This window comes from Molossus molossus, unplaced genomic scaffold (genome assembly GCF_014108415.1).
Source record: "Molossus molossus isolate mMolMol1 unplaced genomic scaffold, mMolMol1.p scaffold_m16_p_4, whole genome shotgun sequence".
In the NCBI taxonomy this organism is placed as follows: domain Eukaryota; kingdom Metazoa; phylum Chordata; class Mammalia; order Chiroptera; family Molossidae; genus Molossus; species Molossus molossus.
This window is the reverse complement of record NW_023425377.1, coordinates 6,454,998-6,460,997: the sequence shown is the minus strand read 5'-3', so window position 1 is coordinate 6,460,997 and position 6,000 is coordinate 6,454,998. Positions and strand designations below refer to the sequence as shown.

Below are 6,000 nucleotides of genomic sequence, written 5' to 3'. Positions count from 1 at the left end.
GGAAACTAGCTAAATAATTTATGGTGCATCCTTATAATAAAGTACTATGCAGCCGTGAACATGAATGGGGCAGAATTATGTGTACTGACTTGGAATGATTTCCTGAAGACTATCAGATGAAAAAGCAAGGTTCAGTACAGCATGTATGTTAAAAGGTGGTGGGGGGCTGATAGGCCTATAAATACATATACATACCTATATACCTTCTATACAGAGTATTATTCGTTGTAGGATATGCAAACAACTGGTTAACACTGATTGTGAACTGTGGGTCAAGGGCAAAAGAATTACTTTTTACCTATTTTTTAATGGTTTATAAATTGGTTTTCTTAACCATATCCATGTTACATACTTTCAAAACATTTTTTACAAAAAAAATGGGTGGGACCCCAGCCAGGTTGCAGTTGGTTAGAGCGTGGTCCCAATACATCAATGTTGCCAGTTCGATCCCCAGCCAGGGCACCAACACGAAGCAAAACCAATGAATACGTAAATAAATGGAACAACAAACTGATGTTTCTCTCTCCCTTTCCTTTCTAAAATAAATTTTAAAAAAAATTTTTAATGGGTGGGGCAATACTATATAGAAATACTCTCATTTCATTCTCAAAGTCCACAGTACCAATTCGGTTGACGAATGGGGCAGGGGGTCGTTACCCAGGAAACTCTTGCTGTACCGGGACTTCCTGAGCAGAACACTGCGGAGGGCAGTATTCTGATCAGTACCGAGTAGCGACGTGTGAATCTGCAGACGTGAACCAACGGCTGTCGTCCGGCTGTTGTCCGGTTCGGCTGCCAGGGTACTTCTCACACCTCCACCCCCTTCTTTGGAAAGAGCTCCGCCCTGGGGACGCCAGGGGCCACTTTCCTGCTTTCACAGTAACTCGTGAAGCAAGGCAGTGCATGAGGGAAGCCGACTTGTTGGGAGGAGTTCTGAACCAGCCCCAGCCCCGAGCACCAGAGCCCCCACGGCGTGGACTGGCGTGAGGTCATCCAAGTTCTCACAGGCCAAAGGTAGTTTGCTTTCGACCTCATTTTACAGAGCAGATGATTTTTTAAATCTATAAACTTTAATTGTATGTCACTGAATTACTAATAGCACATGACAGGGCTTTTGTTTTATTTTGTTTTTTTGAAAAATTTCTTAACAGAACATCAGAGTATTGCAACACTTTATTAAGAGTATTGGCTTTGAGTTAGTAGCTGAAGTAACAATTGCACGAAGCCAGATTAGATGTACTGCATAATACTCATACTTGATTTATTGACATTACTTAGCAATTTATTGGACAAAGGTCAACTTTTTGTTTTTTATTAAGCACATTCCACAGTACAAAGCTGTCATGAATAATATCTGTACAATTTAACAGTTTCAATAGCTGTTCAGACACAAATTTATTTCAAACAGATAATTGGCAAACATAATTAATTACAAGTTAGAATTAGACTATCCCAGTGCTTTAAAACATTAATATAGCAGTAATTTACAGTTGCTCAATTATGTATTAGCAAAATAAAGTCCAGAGTACGTCTGGGAATTACTACTATAATCCCAGAAAGTCAGAATTCCTTGGGTGCCAAAGTCCCCTGCTATAATTTAGTAGGCACAATTCAAAGGTTGTGTGCATATTCAAAGGCCATGATCTCCCAAGGAACAAGAACTTTTATATTAAACATGCAAAAACAACAACAGAAAGTCCATTCGTTCAGCATCGCCTCCCCGCCCCGCCCCCCGGGCCCTCCCAGCCTCTGCTGGGAACGCTGTAAGATGAAGAGTGGTAAAAGTTACATCACTTTCACAACCGCTGCAAACTTACAACAATATCTACCTTATGAATGGAGGCTTATTTTTTTTTTTTTTTACACTTTGAGGCTCAATTTCTCAAAAACAGAAATTTAGTGATGTAGGAGAAAAAGATGCATTAAAAAAAGGAAGAAGCCAAGCTGACCTGATAAACAAATCACACACACACTGATCCACACGCCGTTCCCAGCACGAAGACAAAAGCGAGCCCAGGGACCTTCTCATAGTAGTAGAGTGTGCTTCCACGGGAAGAGGTTTCATTAACAGGAGGTTCTCATTGGTCCTTTAAAACGTTATTGACAGTCCTTGATCTTTGGAAACAATGGCTAGGGGCAAATCAAAACCTAATCTTGAACAAGGGAAAAGGAGTGACAACGGGAGCCAAAGTCCTTTCCACGCACAGTCACATGACAGAGCCGCCCGCCCACTCGGGGGCTTCGTGAACCTGCCAGGGCCACAAGCAGCAAATGACACTGGAGATGACGGGGATGGGAGTCATGACTCTGAGGCTTTGCACCACGTAGAAGTACCTTCCACCCAAGACAGGCCTCGGAACCAGCCTGCACGGCACGCGGGCTCCCACACACGGCCAGGACGCGTGTGCTCTAGGGCCAGTCAGCGGGGCCTTCTTGTTCTCCCCGCCCAGGGTGACCAACGCACAGGATCAGGGCTGACAGTGAAGTCAAATGAATGCTGCAGGAGGGACCACCAGTACTCAAGAGGAAAAGAACAAAAGTTCCCGGTACCTCTCTATTATATACACTGCACAACAAATAAAACGTTCTGTGTTAAATTTTAGAAATTCCATTTTAAAACAAGATTCCCATTACACACACACACACACACGCACACACACACACACGACAATGACAAAATAAAAACACCCTATGAATACTGCAGGAAGGGTTCTAGGTCATCCACATCAACCCTGGTGTCAGGTTCTTGAGCCCAGCCCATGGCTAAGTGCGAACACACTCTGTATTAGTGTCTCAGGCACGGGGCCCGACTCCAGCAACCTTGAGGTTAGACTGTTATGTACACTACAGCTACATGCGAGTACAGTATTTTAAATTAGGAGGCAAGCACATGTGTGAAGGTGTTTGTTACTCCACCAGATATCAGGAGATAGTTGGGGTACAAAGAACAGTTAATAAAGAAAAGAGCTACATTACCTGTTGGGAGATAATATAACCTGGCTTACAGTTCTTTAAATTAAGAGAAATGGTACAGAAAGAAATAATTCAAAAAATATTACTAAAACAATCCAGATAAAATTTTCCGTTGTCCAACATATTCCTAATACAAGTCAGGATTCAGAATGACGTGGACAGTCAAAAGGAAACTTCTGGAAAGGAAAGCCCTGGACATTCTGGGTAGGTGTTTGGCACCCAAAACTTCACCAAAGAATGCTGTTTCTTAGCATCAGACCAAAGTGCAAAGCGATATAAATTAGAGGCCAAGTCTTCTCTTGACTGTCGATTTACTTCTAGAAAACAGACCATGTGTTCCTTTAATGAACAGTTTACATCTGAAGCGTTGGGTTTCTCACGGGTGGGGGAGGGTGTGGGCTTCGGTCCAACTGGAAGTCGCTGCAGCTAAGTGTCCTTCTCAGAGTGGAGGCCGGAATCAGAGGTGAGAAATGTCGGTACTTGAAGAGTTAGGCTGCTTTGCATCTACCCAGCGTCTAGAACCAATTCCAGCTTCATAGCTCAGCTGTGAAGAACTCCCACAGGCATTTGGTAGCCATGTAGCCAGTAGTTCAAGAATAGGAAACCCTGAAAAGAAAAACTCAAAGTGAGTGTGGACAGTATACTGGTCAGACATGGAGATAATACCCCACAGCCCATCCACAAACACACTTGTACACGCATAACAATTACTGATTTCCAAACAATCCACACCAAAAATAGAAGCTGCAAGCTGTTTCGAGTGTGCTACACACCAGGCATCATATTCATCTATACCCACGTCACGTCAGACCACCAAGGCTCAGTTCAGCACATTAGTCAAGAAGTGAGAGTGGGAATTCAAAGCGACGCCTGACCCTAGAACCGATCATCTTTCAGTTCCGCTGCTAAAAATTATGCCTATAACAAAATATGCTTAACGTCAGATTTTATATTTAGCAAAATCTTCCATGACATCCAGAACCTACAGGGGCCTGGCTATCTATCATTGTGAAACAAGAATATGCAAAGCTAGTAAAGAAAGTAACCGTTCTAAACAAAATGCTAATCATTGGAACCTACTTCTTTGTGAAATAAATCATTAAAAGAAGGCCAACAGTGTAGAGGAAAAGATTATCATATGGTCCACATTTTTTTTGACCACAGACTTTGAGTCAGGTACACATTTCAACCATAATTTCTACATTCATCCATGTATACAAATGTAATACACACCTACCCACACACCCCTAAGCAGAACATTCATGAAACAAGGCTTATCATTACTACATTCAATGCAGGCTGACATGTTCTATTCAGAATTTCATCAAAGTCAAATTCCACTGAAATGATTTCACAATCACTAATGCGTCACAACCCTTTCCAAACACTGCACTAAACCACTGGTCTCGAAGATCTAAAAGTCACCTTAAGGTCTAAAATTCTACTGGGGAAGCGGAAGGAAGAAGAAGAGGTGAAGGGGAGAGGAAAAAGGGTTGGGTTTAGCTTGTCTGCTTTTTTAAAGGAAACTTTCCTAAAGGGTTCTCAATTTCATAAAGATCAAGAATTCAAATAAGCTTTCTCAATGAGTTCGAGAAAGATTCAATTTCATTTTCCAATGAAGAGATTGAAGAGCATGTGGGTTCCTTTTACATGAACACACAGAGATAAGAAGTAGGCCCTCTCAGACGCGGCTGGTTGGGATGTACACTGATTTAACTCTTCTGGAGGGCAACACGACTGTGTGTATAAGTCTTTAAATGTCATACATTTCAACCCAGACACTCTAGACCAGTGGTTCTCAACCTTCTTAATGCCGCAACCCTTTAATACAGTTCCTCGCCCTGGCTGGTTTGGCTCAGCGGTTAGAGCATCAGCCTGCGGTCCCGAGAGACCCGGGTTCGGTTCCTGCTAAGGGCACGTATCTCGGTTGCAGTTTGCCCTGGCCCTGGTTGGGTCGTGTGGGTGGCAGCCACTTGATGTGTCCCTTTCACATCGATGTTTCTCTCTCTCTCTCCCTCCCACTCTATCTGAACAAAAAATGGAAAAATGTCCTCAGGTGAGGATTAAAAAAAAAGAACGATAATTTAGTCCAACCAGTGTGGCTCAGTGGTTGAGCGTGAACCCAGGCACCAAGAGGTCACGCTTGATTCCCGGTCAGGACACATGCCCAGGTTGTGGGCCTGATCCCCAGTGGGGGCATGCAGGAGGCGGCCAATCGATGTTCTCTCTCATCGATGTTTCTATCTCTCCCTCTCCTTTCCTCTCTCTCTAAAATCAATGATGGAAAAAAAAAGAATGATAATTTAGGCAAACACTGATGTTATTATGTGACAATTTCACAACAAAGTGGAAAAGAGCATTTAAAAATGTAAGGTTATCAACCATATTTGCAAAAGCCTGAAAGGATATATACAGAGGAGTTCATGACAGTGAATCACAAATAGGATTTTATTTTCTTCTTTTGGTTTCTGTTTTTTTTTCATAATTTCTAAAATCATCTTATATTGTCTTGTTATAAGAGAAACGAGAACTAATACACCTATAGCTCTTAGGAGCTAGTAATTTTAAAAAATGAGTCGGCAAATAAATCTATTGCTAGGTTTCCTGACATAGAAATACTCTTACCTAATATTTTAGGGGTGAATATTTTACTGCAAGGTTAAATCATCATTAGGGTAGTGTTTCTTATTATGCATAAATCTTACAGTATCACATGGTAATAATTTTTTTCATGTTACAATAATGAAAAGAATTTGGAAAAGAGCAATAAAAACCATGAAGTTGACTGCCAAGGTTGTCAAAAGTAATTCACTTTGAAGAGACAAACACACTTGAGGTTTCACTGCTTGTGCTGCTTAAAACGCAGATAAGATTTTCCCACTGATTTATCATTGTGGGTCATAACAAGGCAGTTGCTCGAAGGTCCCCTGGAAGGTCTGGGAGAAGTGACACCACCGTTTCCTTTCCTCCACGGCAACGGGAGGAAGAGCGCTTGCTGGTTATTATTTCATCCTTCAACCAAAGGAA

At 42.0% G+C, this 6,000-nt stretch overlaps 1 protein-coding gene across 3 annotated transcripts in view; it reads right to left on the bottom strand.

Moving 5' to 3' along the window:
• Positions 1-1,296: 1,296 nt before the first annotated feature.
• Positions 1,297-6,000, bottom strand: part of FBXW11 (F-box and WD repeat domain containing 11) — a 106,721-nt gene continuing 102,017 nt past the window's right edge. For all 3 annotated transcript variants that reach the window (XM_036282043.1, XM_036282045.1, XM_036282044.1), the window contains one exon: positions 1,297-3,579. The gene's annotated coding sequence lies outside the window, so the exon portion shown is untranslated. The remainder of the gene's footprint in view (positions 3,580-6,000) is intronic.